Raw genomic sequence first — 20,067 nt, forward strand, 5'->3', positions numbered from 1 at the left:
CACGTTATATTTTTATTACTTGCTAATTGTATTTTTTTGGATCAACGTTTTAAAAGTTGGCAAATCGGATCGGAACCAGCCGGTTCGAATCAAGAGTCATCGATGATGTTCTAATTCTACCTACGTATCGAGAACTAGCTGGTTCTCCCTTAAACCAAACAGTTCAAGCAGATTCTCTAATAGAAGCATGTTCTATCAATAGAAGCATGTTCTATCATAGAGAACCAGATGGTTACACTGTGAATCGGTTATAAAATTTAAACTTTTCTATTAAAGAGGGAGGTGGTGGCGAGGCCATCCCTCCTTTCAATTTATGTATTTATTATTCTTTACTTTTTTTTATTTTTAATTTTTGTTTGACAATTTTTTTATGAGTTGCACATGGGCCCACCATCATGAATGTCACAGTACAACAAGATATGCGCTTGACCACAAACTCCCTTGTTGCCCCACTAATCTCTCACCTTTTTATAGATGCTGCTCAACCCCTGTGGACTCTCTCTCTCTCTCTCTCTCTCTCTCTCTCTAACAATCTATTTCATTGTATTTGTTCCAGATAGCTTATCTCTCTCCTAACAACCTATTCCACTAAATTTGTTCCATACAATTTCTTTCAAAAATAAAAACTCTCAAGTTAATGCAAAAATAAATAAATTGAGTTAGAGAGATTCATTTAATTACATTAAGTTGTATTTGTAGACATTGAAATTCTGACTAAGGCAATTCCTAAACCCCTAATTCTGAACCCAAAAAACCACACTAACCCTTGTGAAACCTTGTACATCTAAAACCTAGTTAAATTATCCTAGAATTATTTGAAACCTATCCCAGATCGTAGCAGACCCCGAGAAGTTTCCAACACCCTCTTCCATGGCTTACTAGCAAGCATTTTAATTAAGCTAAAAGAAATCATGATCCTATTAAACATAATGAAGCGTGTGGCCCAAAGCACCTCTACTACAAATAATTACAATGGAGGGTCCATCTTTTCAACCCATGTCCATTCCTCTAATCTAAAATAGTTGCCTTTACTAAAACAGAGGACTAGCAATATTGTAGGGAGGTCATGATGAACAATTGTTGCTCTCTATAGTTAGAGATGGAAAGGACAACATGTGATCTTTAGTTACCATTTGAAGGTTAGCTTATAGTTACTAGTTATTGATTAGGGCATTTGTCATGGCTCTAAGTATCGAATGAGTTATTAAATTTTGAGGTAAATTATAACCCTACCCTAATATTTTTGTGGTATTATGGTATGATCTAAACTTTCCCATATTTCACACGGAGGTCCCATAATATTTTCGAGAGGAATAAACTATAATAAGAAAAATAACCAAAAAAATTAAATAATATGAACAAACACACCTGAAGGCTGGCCCTGAAGCCCAACACCTAGAGTTGGGCCCAGATACGATGATGAAGATTGTGTCTTTGCTCCTTGCTCTTTGAGAATGTAGGTCTATTTGATTAATTTCACTTTGGGAAAAAGAATTGCCTAGGAATTTATATCTAGGGCTTTTGATTTAACAAAAATTGATTGTTTTATTTATGGTTTCAGGGGTCTCAGTATACAGTTTATGTTTACAAAGAGGGAATCAGGGTTTAGATCTAGAGTCTAGGGTTTTGTATTTCTGATTGATACAAAGTTTGGGAAAATGTCTATTTATAGACAAAAATACCCCAAAAATAGAAGGTAGTGGTTCACATCAAATCTAGATCGTCCACATGTCAACAACATTAGGCATATCATTAGGCTCCTAGGTCCAATGACGCACTCCACATCATTATCAGCCGTAGGCTCCAATTAACACAAAAATTTCCTGGATTGCCTGTTTTGATATATATATTTTAACTATTTTGCTTGAAATTTTTTTATTTGACAAATCGTGGAACATTTTCTCTCTTCTTTATTTTCGGGAGTTGCCTATTTGGGATTATTTCCTCCTAAATGGGTGTTTGGAAATACTCGAAAAGATTTTGGACCAGACTATGCTTTGAGTATAGACTATAGTTCAATGTATCCTATAGTGTACTAGGATATTGTGCTCCATAGGTTCAAAAATAAACGTAAGTTTAGATGGTCTTCAGATTTTATTGTAGTAAGTTTATTTTTACTAATATCATTAAAGTCATTATGTCCCACACATTAATTATGAATCATTGAGCATAGTCATATTTTATCTAAGCATCAAGTGGGACCCCAAAATGCTATCTATCAGAGCCTAACACACACTTTATTAGATACTACTTGGCAATTTGGAGAGCTCAAGATGAGATAAGGATCTCATGCAATCACACATCTATATTGAGGATCACGATATTGGAGGGAGGACAACTAACAAAAAATTTGGGGTTTTTATTGAGGCATTTATATTAGGGCATCACTCCTTATGTGCTATGTGTAATGAATAAGCTATACCTATCTTTAGTGTTTGGGACTTGGGCCAAAGACCTAGAATCAAAAGTACCAAACATGTGTTCTGAACTTACTACCTTAAGCCATTCACACAAATATATAAAGCTTTGGGCATGAGAATTAGCTCTTTCAATCTTGAAGGACTTTTCAACTATATCCTTTCTCTCCATACTTATACTCTCTAATTATATCTAAGATTTTTCTCTAAATGCTTCTAAGTTGGATGATTAAGATCAGTTTTGACTCATATGGTTATTTAGCTATTAAAACATCTTTCCCTATTTAACCTTGTCATGTAAAGTGGAATGGATCTTATACCTTTTTAGTTATTTGAGCCATATGGTGTGGTATCATGCTTCCTTTGATTATTGCTTTGAGAGCTATGGAGAATCATTTTATCACTTTCCCTATATGCTTGAAATATAAAAGATGAATTTTTAGTCATTAGATTCTCCCACTCCACAATGTTGGGTTTCACTACCCAAGCTATTTACCTTCAAAGTTGTTTTTTTATTCTCCCACGACCATGGGGATTATAGGCTGCCTCCAAAGTACCTCATTGGGTCATTCACTTAATGAAGTTAAGACAATGCAAGATATCCTTTATAAGAATAACATAGAAGTATTTTCTAATTTTTAGAACTAAGCACCCTTTAAATAAGGTTCTACATCTCCCCAATCTTATACTATCTCTCTCTCTGAAATTTACACCCCATTAAATAGGCTAAAAACAAAATAGAAAATCTTAGGGTGACGTGATGTCACACCCAGAGAATTTACAATATTGTTATTTCTGAGATGTGACAGACAAAACATATATACATCTATTGATAGGATAAATTTACAGTGGCAAGGTCTTACAAAGTAAATAAAGAAAGCAAGCACAACAACAGTATCTTCCAAGGTTGATCTTGACTAGCACTCAAAATGAATTCGCAGTTATTCTGAAAATATGTTTACCATAGTTTGATGAGTTTGGCTACTCAGTAAGTGATCATCATAATCCTAAAAATAATCATGATTGAAAGATATCAATATTTTCCAAATGAGATGCATCAACAGTTTCACTTTCAATAAATGCATAATTAAGTATAATCCGAGTAATTGAAATGCTTATAACACTTTTAACGGCAGTGCATAATTCAAAGGATTTCACAAAATACCCTACTGGCGTCCCAAGTAGATCACCTATATACCCCATCAGCGTCCTGATGGGTCCACTTAATCCCTATCGGCGTCTCAGATAGGTCCACTTAATCGCAGCAGGTCCACTTATACCTCACCGGCGTACCGGATGAGTCCACTTAATCCCTACCGGCGTCCCAGATAGGTCCACTTATACCTCACCGGCGAACCGGATGAGTCCACTTGCATACTTAGATTATTTCTAAATCTCTTTAAACATCCGAAAACAGCAATATCATGTACTCAACATATCACTGAAATCATTAATATGAATTTCACTTAAACCATTAATAACAGTCACTCTCTATAACATTTCAAAAATAACCAATCAAATATTTTGGGCTCCAATTTAGAAAGGTAGCAGTTTGTAAAGGCATTCTAGCATAATTGCCAATTTAATATGTATAGAAAAACTCTTATAGAAATTCAAGAATACGGAATTATCACAATTTATGGGATATCAATCCACAAATAAACATTTCACAACAATACTATAATCAATTGCAAAAATGTCAATTTTTAAATAATAAGGCAGTCATTTGCACATGAATTTTACAATGTCTAAATATTCAAAACAGTAGAAAGAAATATCACAATTTTACTAAAAGCAGAAATATCACATTTATTTCTAACAATAGACAAGAAAAATAAATAAATTTATTTTTCTAATTTACAACATTCAAAATTTCTAACATAGATAAAATATCACAATTTTTATTAAAAAGATTATTTTTCAAGATAATGAGGTCACGTGCGCATAAAATGTATCGCGCCTAAAATTCATGATAATAAGTAGAAATAATCATTTCATTTCATTTTTAAAAAGAATGGATTATTTTTCGAGACAATGGGGTCACTTACACACAAAACTTATAAAATAAAGATCCTGGACGGAAATATAACTATTTATTAAAAACAGACTATTTTTCAGGAAGACGATGTCACTTACTCACAAATATTTGAGAGGGAGCTTCCGATAAAAAATTCGGTTCGAGAGAGGAGTTCACTGTGTTTCGACCAAAGACAGAGAGAGATCTCAAAATTTTCTAGGGTGGGAGTGCTCACCTCCCCTATTTAAATTCTTATAACGTATTATTATATTATTTTATTAGGCTCTACCTCATACCTGAGGTGTCGCGTTAAGAGTCTGTTTTTAATATATGAAAACCACGTCCACTAAAGGACTTGGCAAGCAGCAAGCAAAAGTTTAAACTAAGTAAAAACTTTTGAAAATAGTGATGGTCCCCAAGGACCATCATACTCAAACAGACCATCACTTATTTAAAAGTATCTTTTCTCTTCTTTTTTTTTTTTGAAATTTTAGGATTGTTACATTCTTCCCCCCTTAAAGAAATTTAGTCCTCTAAATTTGTGTACCTGATTATTGAAAAAGATAGGGATATTTTTCTCTGATTTCGTCTTCTCGTTCCCAAGTCGACTCTTCTCTTGAATGGTACTGCCATAATACACGGACCAAAGGAATCTCCTTGTTACGCAACACTTGCACCATTCTATCCAGTATCAAAATTTGCTGCTCAATGAAGGATAGGTCCTTCCTGATCAGTAAAAGGTTCATATTTTAAGATATGGGATGGGTCGGGCTGATATTTTCGTAGTAAAGATACATGAAAGACATTATGGACGTTTACCAATTCAGGTGGTAAGGCAAGTCTATAAGCGACACCTCCGATTCTTTCCAGGATTTCAAATGGTCCGATGTAACGTGGGCTCAACTTTCCTTTCTTGCCGAATCTCATAATGCCCTTTATTGGTGAGATTTTTAAGAAAACGCGATCACCTTCCTCAAATTCAAGATCTCTCCTTCGGTTATTGGCATAACTCTTTTGCCGACACTGATCTATCCTGAGCCTTTCACAAATTAATGTTATTTTATCTGTGGTTATCTGGACAATTTCCGGCCCCAAAAGCTTTCTTTCACCAACCTCGTCCCAACATATGGGTGACCTGCATTTCCTTCCATACAGGGCTTCATATGGTGCCATCTGAATACTGGCTTGGAAGCTATTATTATAAACAAACTCAATCAGGGGTAAATGGTCATCCCAGCTTCCTGTAAGGTCAATAACACAGGCCCTCAGCATATCTTCCAAGGTTTGGATGGTCCTCTCCAATTGTCCATCAGTTTGGAGGTGAAAGGCAGTACTAAAGGTGAGTCTCGTCCCCATGGCTGACTGTAGTCTAGCCCAAAATTTAGAAGTAAACCGAGTATCCCTGTCCGATTCAATACAGACAGGAACTCCATGCAACCGCATTATTTCCTTAATGTACAACTGAGCCAGTCGATCCAAAGTGTACGTCGTGCGAATCGGTAGAAAGTGGGCAGCTTTGGTCAACCGGTCCACAATGACCCAAATGCTATCATGTCCTGAATTTGTTCTAGGCAAGCCAAAGACAAAATTCATAGAGATGTGCTCCCACTTCCATTCAGGCACGGGTAAAGGCTGCAACAACCCAGCGGGCCTTTGATGTTCAGCTTTTACTTGCTGGCATGTTAGACATTTAGACACAAATAGTGCTACCTCTTTTTTCATATTATTCCACCAAAAGGTTTTCTTCAGGTCCTGATACATTTTAATACTTCCGGGATGTATCGTATAACGAGAATGATGTGCTTCTTTTAAGATAGCTTTTTTTACACTCTTATCATTCGAGACACAAACCCGACCTTTGAATCTTAGCAAATCCTCACTACATATAGAGAATTCATCTCTCTTTCCTTGCTTCACCTCTTCTATAATTGTTATAAGCTGAGGGTCTTTCTTTTGTGCCAATCGAATCTGTTGGATTAATTGGGGTTCCGCCTTAATGTTGGCAGTCATACTTACCACACCATTAATGGACGGAGTTGGATGCCAATCCATATTTTCTCTAACAATCGTATTTCTTGGATCATTAGATGAGCTAAGACTCCCGTAGATTTTCTACTTAGAGCGTCGGCCACAATGTTAGCTTTTCCTCAATGATAATGGATTGTACAATCATAATCTTGTAAGAAATCCATTCATCTTATCTGCCGCATATTTAAATCCTTCTGAGAGAAAAGGTATTTCAAACTCTTATGATCCGTGTATATTACGAATTGCTCACCATATAGATAATGCCTCCATATTTTCAAAGCGAATACTATTGCAACTAGCTCTAAATCATGAATTGGATATTTTTTCTCATATTCTTTCAAGTGTCTGGATGCATATGCCACTACTTTCCTATATTGCATTAATACACAGCCCAAACCTTTATGTGAAGCATCACTATAAATCACAAATCCCCCACTCCCCTTAGGAATAGTTAAAATAAGTGCTGAAGTTAATCGAACTTTTAGTTCTTGAAAACTCTCCTCACATTTACTTGTCCACTCAAATTTGACATTTTTCTGTGTTAATCGAGTCAATGGGGTTGCGATTCGAGAAAATCCTTCTACAAATTTTCTGTAATATCCTGTTAATCCCAAAAAGCTTCGAACTTCAGTCACATTACTTGGTTGTTTCCAATTAACAACGGCTTCAACCTTTGAAGGATCAACTGATAGACCTTCCTTTGATATTACATGTCCTAAAAATGTCACTTGTTCAAGCTAAAATTCACATTTACTAAGTTTGGCATACAACTTCTTTTCTCTTAATATTTGCAATACCATTCTTACATGCTGCTCTTGTTCCTTCTGATTCTTGGAATAAATTAAAATATCATCGATGAATACCACAATAAATTTATCCAAAAAGGGCTTAAAGATCCGATTCATAAAATCCATAAATGCAGCCGGTGCATTGGTTAATCCAAAAGGCATGACTAAAAATTCATAATGGCCATACCTTGTTCTGAAAGCTGTCTTGAGTACATCTTCACTTTTAATCTTAAGCTGATGGTATCCAGATCTAAGATCAATTTTTGAAAACACTAGTGATCCTTGTAATTGATCAAATAAATTATCAATTCTAGGTAATAGATACTTATTTTTCACTGTCACTTGGTTCAACTGTCTATAATCAATACACAATCTCATAGTCCCATCTCTCTTTTTGACAAACAGTACTGGAGCACCCCAAGGTGACACACTGGGCCTGATAAAACCTTTATCTAATAATTCTTCTAATTGTTATTTCAGTTCCTTAAGTTCTGCAGGAGCCATTCTGTAAGGTGCCTTAGAAATTGGTGCTACCCGTGGCAATAATTCAATGGAGAATTCAATTTCCCTGTCAAGCGGTAATCCTGGCAATTCTTCTGAAAGAACGTCGGGAAATTCTCGGATAACCGGAGTGGTATCCAAATTTATTTCTTCCTTCCTATCTTCTTTGATATAGGCAAGAAATCCTTGACACCCTTTTCGAATGAGGCGATTAGCTCGAATACAAGAGATTAAATATGATGGGGAGTCTTCTTTGACACCATTGAAGTAAAATACTGGTTGATTCGGAATACTAAAGGTAACAATTTTCTTATAACAATCAATACTTGCATGGTATGCAGAAAGCCAATCCATGCCTAAGATTACATCAAAATCTTGAATTTCAAGGAGTATTAAATCAACCAACAGTTCCTTTTCTTCTATCTTTATTACACATGATTTGTACATTATATTGATGTTAATTGAATCTCCCATCGGTGTGGCTACCTCTAGAATGTATTCTAATTGTTCTGGTTCTACCTTTAAGTGGCATGCAAAGTGTTGTGACACAAATGAATGAGGAGATCCAGGATCAATTAAAACATGAGCTACTTTTTGGAAGATAGTAAGAGTACCTTGGATCACTGATTTTGAGGCCTAAGCGTCTTGCTCAGTAATTGCAAATACTCTTCCCTTCATCTGAGGCTTTGGACTTATCTCTTCCTGCTTTAAAAGCTGTTGTGTCTGTAAGCTAGGACATTGTCTAATCTGGTGTCCCAATTTTCCACATTTAAAACAGGCTCCGGTATTCCAATAACAAGGGCTTGATCCATGATTTTTCCCACATTTTCTACATGGTTCTATTGGGTTTTGAAATGGCGAGGGCTTGGCTTCTTGTTTGGCCTTTCAAACTGTTGTCGATTAGATGATGTAGGTCTAACATGACTGTTCTGATTTTTCGTCTTTTGGTAATCTTCAAAATCTTTTTCGACAATTTGGGCACGATCCACTATTTCAGCATAAGTTCTTAATTTCAAGACTGATATTCTGCTTCTAATAGCTGGCCTGAGACCCCTTTCAAATTTCTTCACCTTTCTTGCCTCATTGTTAATCATATGTGGTGCAAACCTGGCCAATTCAGTAAACTTGGCCTCATACTGTGCTACTGTCCTATTTCCTTGGATTAATTCTAAAAATTCCATTTCTTTTTGGTCTCGAATAAAATCTGGGAAATACTTTTCATTAAATGCCTCTAGAAATACTTCCCAAGTCAAGGTTTTATTTTCTTTGACCAATACTCCTTTTGCCATTCGCCACCAGTGTTGTGCCTCACTTTCTAACATAAAAACTGCCAAGGCTACCTTCCTATCATCAGGACATTCCATAACCTCGAATATTTTTTCCAATTGCATAATCCATCCCTCGGCTTCCAGTGGGTTTACAGCACTCTTAAAAGAAGGTGGGTTTAATTTCTTAAATTGTTCAATATTACTCCCACCATTTCCTGTAACAGACTGCCTGAGTGGATTGTTGTTTTCCATCTGATGTTGCATTAGAGCAACCATATTTTCCAAGGCTTTGTGAATTCCTTCCATATTGGCTTCAGCTATTCTGGATCTTGACTTTATCCCGGTCTGTACACACAATAAATGTGATTTTAAGTACATTCTTTTTAAATTTCTTAAGAATCTTAAACCTATTGCTCTGATACCATATTTGTCACACCCCGAGAATTTACAATACTGTTATTCCTGAGATGTGACAGACAAAACATATATACATCTATTGATAGGACAAATTTACAGTGGCGAGGTCTTACAAAGTAAATAAAGAAAGCTAGCACAACAACAGTATCTTCTAAGGTTGATCTTGACTAGCACTCAAAATGAATTCGCAGTTATCCTAAAAAAATGTTTACCATAGTTTGATGAGTTTGGCTACTCAGTAAGTGATTATCATAATCCTAAAAATAATCATGATTGAAAGATATCAATATTTTCCAAATGAGATCTATTAACAGAAATGCATCAACAATTTCACTTTTAATAAATGCATAATTAAGTATAATCCGAGTAATTGAAATGCTTATAACACTTTTAACGGCAGTGCATAATTCAAAGGATTTCACAAAATACCATACCGACATCCCAAGTAGGTCACCTATATACCCCATCAGCGTCCTGATGGGTCCACTTAATCCCTATCGGCGTCCCAGATAGGTCCACTTAATCCATGCAGGTCCACTTATACCTCACCGACGTACCGGATGAGTCCACTTAATCCCTACCGGCGTCCCAGATAGGTCCACTTATACCTCACCGGCGAATCGGATGAGTCCAATTGCATACTTAAATTATTTCTAAATCTCTTTAAACATCCGAAAACAGCAATATCATGTACTCAACATATCACTGAAATCATTAATATGAATTTCACTTAAACCATTAATAACAGTCACTCTCTATAACATTTCAAAAATAACCAATCAAATATTTTGGGCTCCAATTTAGAAAGGTAGCAGTTTGTAAAGGCATTCTAGCATAATTGCCAATTTAATATGTATAGAAAAACTCTTACAGAAATTCAAGAATACGGAATTATCACAATTTATGGGATATCAATCCACAAATAAACATTTCACAACAATACTATAGTCAATTGCAAAAATGTCAATTTTTAAATAATAAGGCAGTCATTTGCACATGAATTTTACAATGTCTAAATATTCAAAACAGTAGAAAGAAATTTCACAATTTTACTAAAAGCAGAAATATCACATTTATTTTCAACAATAGACAAGAAAAATAAATAAATTTATTTTTCTAATTTACAACATTCAAAATTTCTAACATAGATAAAATATCACAATTTTTATTAAAAAGATTATTTTTTAAGATAATGAGGTCACGTGCGCATAAAATTTATCGCGCCTGAAATTCATGATAATAAGTAGAAATAATTATTTCATTTCATTTTTAAAAAGAATGGATTATTTTCGAGACAATGGGGTCACTTACACACAAAACTTATAAAATAAAGATCCTGGACGGAAATATCACTATTTATTAAAAACAGACTATTTTCAGGAAGACGATGTCACTTATTCATAAATATTTGGGAGGGAGCTTTCGATAAGAAATTCAGTTCGAGAGAAGTGTTCACTGTGTTTCGACCAAAGAGAGAGAGATCTCAAAATTTTCTAGGGTGGGAGTGCTCACCTCCCCTATTTAAATTCTTATAACGTATTATTATATTATTTTATTAGGCTCTACCTCATACCTGAGGTGTCGCGTTAAGAGTCTGTTTTTAACATATGAAAACCACGTCCACTAAAGGAGGTGGCAAGCAGCAAGCAAAAGTTTAAACCAAGTAAAAACTTTTGAAAATAGTGATGGTCCCCAAGGACCATCATACTCAAACAGACCATCACCTATTTAAAAGTATCTTTTCTCTTTTTTTTTTTTTTTTTGAAATTTTAGGATTGTTACACGTGACCCAAATCATGTCGTTCAATAGGAGTACAAATCTGAGACTTAACATGTCACTATTTAAATTTTGTTACAAAAAATATATGATAAACATCATCTAATAAAGTCGTTATTTCTTCTAACCCACAAATAATTTATCCTTAAAAGTTTTTTTGCTTAAAACTAGACTAAAAAATATAATGGAGAACAACTTAAGGTACGCCCTAACTTATGTTGTTCAATGGGATCATAGATACACTCCTGTAATTTTGGCTAAGAGAATTCTTAGGAGATTGTAACCCTAAACCTTACTAACCTAGTGATCCATGGTATACCAAAATTCTAGCTCAGATCTAAGGAAATATATTGAATATTAAAATTTTTGAAATAAACCCAAGTTTAGCATGTTAGCATCCAAAACAGGCCGGTCTTAAGCTCTAGAAGGAAGAATATCTAACCAACACCGAAAAGGGTAAAAATTATCGAAATGTCAATAGAACATGGAAACCATGGGAATTTTCGAAAGATTTGACTTGTCATGGAGCCAGCGAGGGTTGATAAGCCATCAACAATCCAAATCGACGGCAATTTGTCGTCGCTCTGATTTTGAAACCTCTAGTCAATAAAGGCATCCTTCTAGGATCATTTCCATAGGAAAAACCTTAAATCATGTGCCCTTCTTAGCCTTAGACTCTTGGCCTTAAAAACTCTAATCCTCCTACCTTAATTCCCCCCGATTCCAGTAGCCTCTAGCTGTCATAAATACAAGTCAAGAAAACCCTAATTCAAAAATCTAAAACCCTAATTCAAGTTTAATAAAAACCTAGGTTATTCTAGGTTTAAATCCTCTCCAATTCAGGTCTAAATAAATATGATTCAAGCTAATCTAAAAAGCCAAGAAGAGAGATGTATCACCATATAATTCTGATTTGCATCAAGTAAGATGTTTCTTCTACATTGTATCTCTTTAATTTTCTGGATTATTTCTTTTAAAACCTTTTAAAACTATTTTTCAATTTTTTAAAACTCTTCTAAGTCTCTTCTTTAGTTTTATGTCATCCAAAGCCAATGGATCATAAGAGGGAAGTTGTAAGGTTGAACCACTGTGATCCATAATTTGATAGAACACACTTCTCTACCGAAGTTTAATTGATTTAATTTCATATAAATTGTCTGGATTAAATCTAAATGTTATCTTACTTCAAATTTTTATTATAAACAGACAATATGAATCGACGAAATAATGTGTCACAATTAAACTATGCTACAAGAAAATCACTATAAGCACTCTCTAATAATATTAACGTACAAATAATTTATGTTTGAATTTTGTGGGCTTAAACGAGCCTGGAAAACTTGTGATTAAAAGCAAAGTTTCCCACATTATCCAATTGATTGATGGTATGAGTACCCTATGCAATAGAGTACAATTTTCTTGGATCTGCAAAATCAGAATTGGCACCTCTCAATGACGAGACCATAAGTTTCAAGTTTTACATGATCTCCAACTTAATTGTTTTCTGAAACAAAGGGCTAAACTTATGGAAGTGTTGATTATTTCATTCCTTTCAATTTTGGGTCAAAACAAAATTCAAAGCACATGGGGGTATATCAAATTGAGTATTTATCTTAAACCTAATTATAAGTAAATAGACCCAAAGCAACATATCTATAAGGACTATTTTTTGTCCTCGCATAAGTTTTGAGTATGACGGCCATTTCTCTCCATAACATAACCTCTTTTACATTTTAGGTATCACTGTTTTGATTGGCTACTTGATTCTTCTATGCGAGGCCAAATATATCTCGGTGGAGAGGATGCACTATTCCCTAGCTAAGATCCTTTACAATGCCTTGCTGAATAAAATGACAATTCCCTTAGCCAAGATCTTTCATGATTCCCAGCATGAGCATCTAGATATTGTATTACATTTCCTTTCACTTGTAATTGTCTACTTATTTGGTATTCATATCACCTTGCATGTCAAATGAACATCAAAGAGGGGCAGTTATAGACACTTGAGAATCGACTAATGTTGTTGACTTGGTTCAAAGGGTATCTTCATCTTAGACTATGGGCAAAACTCCTGATTACTTATAGGAACCCTCGAATAGACCATAACACTCTTTGAATACTAGAACAAGGTATTTTGAAACCTTTGGCTTACTATGAAAGTCACCATAGGGAAATTAAGCGATTTTCACCCTGATTTGTATCGTGTCATTTGAAATCTAAAAAGCTTTCTAATGATCCAATGCTTGTCTCATTTGACATATGGTTAGAAAGTTATAACCAAAATAGTGTAGCATGCCAGTTCTAGAAGCTGATAGGTTGCATGGGGATTCAGTAGGCCACATATGGCCTAGTCCCTCAAAGTCGCAGATGAGGCCTAGTGTAAGCCTCATGCAGCCAGGAGCCAGCTATATGTTAACTTTTAGTGGTATGCAACGCTATAAAAACTTATTGTCCCAACTGTATTTATCCTCTTGCAGCCTCAAGGGTTCCAAATTCATGCAAAGTCTCCAGAAGATTTCATAACTCAAAAAATGATGAACATACACCTACATGTCAGTTGAAAATTAGGGTCCAAAGGCAAGAGATTGCCCTCATGTAACTTGGAATTGGCTACGTGTAGCCTAGACTCTAAGCCACATGTAGTTTACTCTAGGCCACATGTGGCCTCACTTTAACTGCAGACGGCCTCAAAATGAAATTGCCTTGAGTTTTGACCCCATGACCCTCAAGCTTAGATCTTTCGATATGGGTTGTCTATTCTTAGCCTCATGCCATGGACCTCGACCTATAAACTCCCCTATGGTCTCATATCCAACACCAATAGCATAAAAGTTAAAAATAACATCCCCATACCCCAAAATTTGAGAATATTTTCATGTAGTTTTCATCACCTCAGATGTAATTATATAAACTTTATACCTGTTCTTCGAAAATTGTAGATCTACCCTTAGAAATCCTAGATTTACAAGAACCTAGATCTAGATTTAAACCTCAAATCCAGACCTAGGAGCTTTAGATCTAATCCTAGCTATCCCAAAACCTACAATAAAAAATTAGATCTAGTAGCGTTAGTCCACATATCCACCTATCTCTCCTCATGTATCGGTATATATTCTCACATATTGTTCTAATCTCAAGATATTCCTAAAACATCATCATCTCATATAACAACCATTAAAATCTGATTCATTTGTGTTTATTCCTCAAGTATTCTCCCTTATTTTAATTTACTTTTTATTTTTAATGATTATAAAAAATTTGACTACTCTTTTAAATTTTTATGGTATTTCAAAAAACTTAAGATCACCATCTAGGTGGTATGTTAAGGGTAGTAGTACCTTAGCATACTTTTGTTTGAACCATTCATCTCTATCATTTTAATCCTCCTTTTTTTTTTTTCTTTTCTTTCAATCTTTTTCTTTCAAGAGGTAGCTTAATTCCATGCTGCTCTTGAAAGTCATGACGCGTCTTTTTCTTTCAAGAGGTTGCCTAATTCCATGCTGCTCTTGAAAGTTACGAAGGGTGGGGATAATAGTTGATGAGAAACACTCTTTAGCTATTTTTGTAAAAAGTAATTCCAAAATATTCCTATCCTGGTATTGTCTCGTACCTCACATTCTTTTCCTTCAAGCTTATCCATTGGGCTTCTTTTCCAACCGTTAGTTTTTATTCAAGGTGTTAAAAAACGCTGATCGAAATGGGAATCATCCAATGGGATAAGAGATCGATAGAATCATATCAATTCCTTATACATTTGAGAATTAGACAGTTTCGAAAAGAACTAGCCGGTGTTGTCCAAAAAGAACCAACCAATTAGTTGTTCTATCAAGAAAATGGAAACGGTTCCCACTTTTTATATATATATTTTCTTTATCTAATTTTTAAATTTTGTCCTTTCAATATCTACCTTCTCTTTTAATGTAAGTGGTCCCACCACCACCCTATCTAAAGGACAACCATCATGATGCTCCTTGCCTCGCCCTCCTTTTCATAGGGACTTTTGTCCTAATGTCAAACCAATATAACCGATGTGGGACTATTATTAATAAATAACATTTTAAACTCCATTTAAATCTGCTCTATTTATTGTGCTATCCTAGTCTTATGTTCAAATTTCCTTAGTCATATTGAGCCAAAAGAAAAAAAATAAAAAACCCACGAGCCACGTTCACCCCTTCATCTTCGTGTTAGAACTACATGGGGTTTGATCTCAGGTAACAAGCAAGAAAGGGAGAGAGCATATATTAGTTTTAAAACTTTATATTTGTTTTTATATTCACATTTATATAATTTCTATAATTAATTATTAATAATATTGTGTGTATTTACCTAGTCATCAAGTGCATGCATACTCGTTAACTCGTGTGATTCATATAGCTCACTTCTTGATATCTAGGGGAAAAAGACCATACCTCACCTCTTTTTTTATTAGGCACAAACCCTATTTTTTAAATAAATGAAGAGATAATATCTTTTTGATTCGTAAGTCCTAACTCTTCAAATGGATGAAGAAACTAACTATTTTTTCCATTCGTAGGTCTTAATCTATCTTCAAAGTACTATATCTTGGCACATGAGGTAAATTATCTCTTTCTTCAAATGCATGGGCAACCACCTTCAACACTAACATATCTTACATAATTTATTTATTTATTTTGATTGATTGCTTTGTGCATTGTCTCTCTCTTTTTTATAACATGAATGTGCCCCAGCTCTTTGCCAAAAAATCTCTACGCTAAATCAATAAACAAATAACGAGAAATAAATTAAATACGAATAGAAATAAATACAATACATCTAGAAATACAAATTTAAATATGAAACCTTTAAAGGTGAATTAAATATGATAACTCTAGATAGATAAAACATTAATAAAATATGAACATAAATAAATAATTAGTTCAATAAATTAATTTAATAAAAAAGAACAAATAAGAAATGAGTAGACCAGGCCTCTTATCTTTACCAACGTAAGCAGCACCATAGATTATAATGAACAAATACTCAGATAGGACATATCCTCAATATTTATATATTTTTGATAAAATAATAAAAATCCATAATATAAAGGTTTAAAAAAATGGATCGGTGACTCAAATCAGTCACACCCATACCCATATCTGATCAAAGAATCGATGGATTGAATCAGAGAATTGGCTGAATCAGTAATTTTTGTCTCAAAGTTTTTTTAAAAAATCATTATAAATTTCTAAAAATAATGTTATTTTAGTTTCTAAAAGAAATTAGGAGTGGTGCATTAAGTACTTTTATTAATTTGTAAAAATAGGTGAATACTGAGACGTTGTTTTCATGTCTCGATGTCTATTAATAATAATATCGTATTATAATATTACATCAAAATAAGTTAAAAATATTAGAAAAACTTCGACATTATCATATTAAAAATAATAATTTCCCATATAAAGTGAAATTACTATCACGTAAAAGCATCAAATATTTATTACTTCGCTTTACTCATCCAAAATTATCATAACCTAACTAACTATAATATTATAGAAAAAAGAGGGAGTAGGTCCACTAGCTCACAACTACATACGTGCCCTACGGCCAAGATTCAATATGTGATGATCTAACTACGACGATGATGTTTTATATTTTAACTTTAATTTTTTCTACAAATCCAAATCACATAAAATTTTAGACATTTATTCTTCTCATCAAGTAGCACCTAATAAAATTATATAAAAAAAATCCGTAATAAAAAAATTGACCAAAATACCCTTATCAAATTTTTGGGTATTTTGGTCAATTTATTTCTTATAAATAATTTTTTTATATATTTTTATTAAATTATCCTATTTTTGAACAACACACGTCTAAAATTTTAAGTGATTTGGATTTGTATTGGAAAAATTAAAATTAAAATACGAAACAGGACCATGGCCATTAGATCGTCCCAGATTGAATCTGAGCCGTTGGGCTCATATGTAGCTCTGAGCTAATGGGCCTATGCCAAGTTTTTCCTATATATACTAAAATTGGAATTGTTGGTCTATATTTTATAATTATTTTACTACACAAATAAGAACAAATATAAAATATAACGTACATAAATGAATAAATAAAATACAATATTTATAATTTTATAATAAAGGTGATTAAAAAATGCTTCCGTATCGTATGAGTAAAAACAAAAATAAAAAGAGAAAATCTCTCCATATACCTTATTTTCAACTTTCATTTCTTCCTAAACACAAAATTTCAAAACCTATCGGCTAACCCCCCAAATAACTTTATCTATTTTTATTCCAACCTTTAACCCAAACAAATTAAAAAAGATATTTTTTTCTAACTCTCTTTTCTCACATGTTTCAATCTCTCTCCTCACATAGTTCTCTCTCTAAACTCTTCCTCTCTCTTTCTGCAACCCATTTCTTTCCAGCTCAACAATGGTAGAAGCCGGGAGATTGTAGAGAAAATGGGCCACCTCGTGTCGTCAAGCTCATGCTGGAGCTCTACTTCATCGTCACCATCTTATTCACCATGGCAGTATCAGAGGCATATATGGCTTCTCCTTCACCTTCTTCTGGTTCATTTAAAGACGCTATTCCAAAAAAAAAAAAAAAAACTTCGAATTTTGGGGAGGCCATATGAGGTTTCAGTGGGGAAGAAGAGAAAATGGCAAAATCTCTCTCTCTCTCTCTCTTTCTCTCTCTCCTGTAGTAGCAGCCATCTGCGGTTTTAGTGGCCTTTTCGTATACAATTATAGATGAGAGGACAAACCGTAATCCTAACCCTAACAGGCAGCATGCAGTGGCTGCTTGGGCTGCGTTTCCAAGCCATAGAATCATGTATGACGAGACATTGAAACTGGTTGATGATCAAGAAATTATAGTGAAGAGGTTGAAGGTGAAGCAGATAAAGGATGGGAAGATTAAAGGCAAAACTTTTGGTGATGGCTTCTCATATCCTGGTTGGTCTCAAGAACTTGGCTCTGAAAAAAAGATGGAGGGTATGGGGAAAATGGAAAAGAGAGCGATAAAGGGTTGGGGGAGATGAGAGTGAGAGAGGGATTTGGGAGGTTGTTAGGAGAAGAGAGAAAGGGAATCTTGTCAAGAGAGAGGAGTTTAGAAAACAATGTTTATTCTAAATTTGTTTGGGCAAAAAATATTAGTAAAAAATGAATAAAATATGTTTAGGGGGTTAGGAGATATAATAAAGTGAATTTCTATATAGTGAGATAGGTTTTGCAACCTTAAGTCAATAGAGAAATGAAAATTGAAAATAGAGTCTATAGATATATTTTTCTAAATAAAAAAGCCCATAAAATTTAATTTTATGATATTAAAACAAATTTAAAAGAATATTTTTACCTATGAAAAATAAAGATATCAAAGTTTAAAAAAAGAATAAAAAATTACTTCTTGGCAATACACACAACAACTGCAAAAGATAAAATAAAATATGTGGTAACAAATCCTACCTCATTGTTTCCATATTAGTCATTTCATTGTTTCCATATTAGTCATTTAATTAATTTAAGTGGTGACAAATTTAATTACATACACACCATCTACATAAATAATAATTATAAGATGGAATTTATGTGCATATGGTAACAAAGTCAATCAACATACCATGTGCTATGTTAACAAATTTTATTACCCTAATATTAGCTAACAAATTTAATTGTGTCACTTAATTAATTTGCGATATGGGAGGCAATTGCTTGCCTTAAAGCCTAAACGTCCTCTCTCTTTGCTCCCCACATAACGTAATCAGGTAAATGGGGAATTGTCCCACATCGCTGATTTAAGCGAATAACAGGCACATAGCATTAGTGTACCCAACAAACGGCGTCCAACGTTAGGCCATTGGTTGCATTATATACAAAGAGTCATTTTAGCAGCTCAAAAGCCCAAACAAAAAAAAATAAAATAATAATAATAATATTTTTTTGTATAAAAATCTTCAAAGCGATCATCCCGATATCAAGATAGAATCATTTTAGCATCTCAAAAGTCTAAAAAAAAAAGATATTAATTTTTTTTTTTTTTTTAAAAAAAATCCTCAAATTGATCATCCCGATATCAAGATGCATGAACATGAGAAAAAAATGAATTTCAAGTTTTGTAAATAGTGCATCTTTATGATAACATTACAATATAAATTGACAGTCCAAAAATCCATTACAATTTATGCTATTTCCAAAACTTGAATCTATTTTTTTTTCTCATGTCCGTGTATCATGATGTCGAGATGATCAATTTGAAGATATTTAAGCATCAAAACAACCTATTCTAGTGACATATTTTAGGTGGGCTCTAATTTTAAAAATCTTCAAAGTGATAATCCTGATATCAAGATAGAATCATTTTAGCATCTCAAAAGTCTAAACAAAAGGGTTTTAAATTTTATTTTATTTTTAAAAAAATCTTCAAATTGATCACCCCGATATCAACATGTATGAAGATGAGAAACAAATGAATTTCAAGTTTTGTAAATAGTGCATCTTTATGATAACATTAAAATATAAATTGACAGTCCAAAAATCCGTTACAATTTATGCTATCTCCAAAACTTGAAATCTATTTTTTTGTTCTCATGTCCGAGTTTCGTGATGTCGAGATGAACAATTTGAGGATATTTAAGCATCAAAACAACTTATTATAGTGAAATATTTTAGGTGGGCTCTAATTTGGTTTTTTAGAGCCTTGGCTCTGTATAAACTTTTTTTTTCCTTTTTTTTTAAGGGAAAAGTTTGTATAGAACCGAGGCTCTAAACAATCAAATTTGAGCCCACCTCAAAAATTTCACTAGAAGAGGCTGTTTTGATGTTCAAACATCTTTAAATTGATCATCTTGACATCAAGTTCATGGACATGAAAAAAAA

Source organism: Amborella trichopoda, chromosome 12 (genome assembly GCF_054954075.1).
Source record: "Amborella trichopoda isolate Santa Cruz 75 chromosome 12, AtrichopodaSantaCruz75HAP2 v2.0, whole genome shotgun sequence".
Taxonomy (NCBI): Eukaryota; Viridiplantae; Streptophyta; class Magnoliopsida; order Amborellales; family Amborellaceae; genus Amborella; species Amborella trichopoda.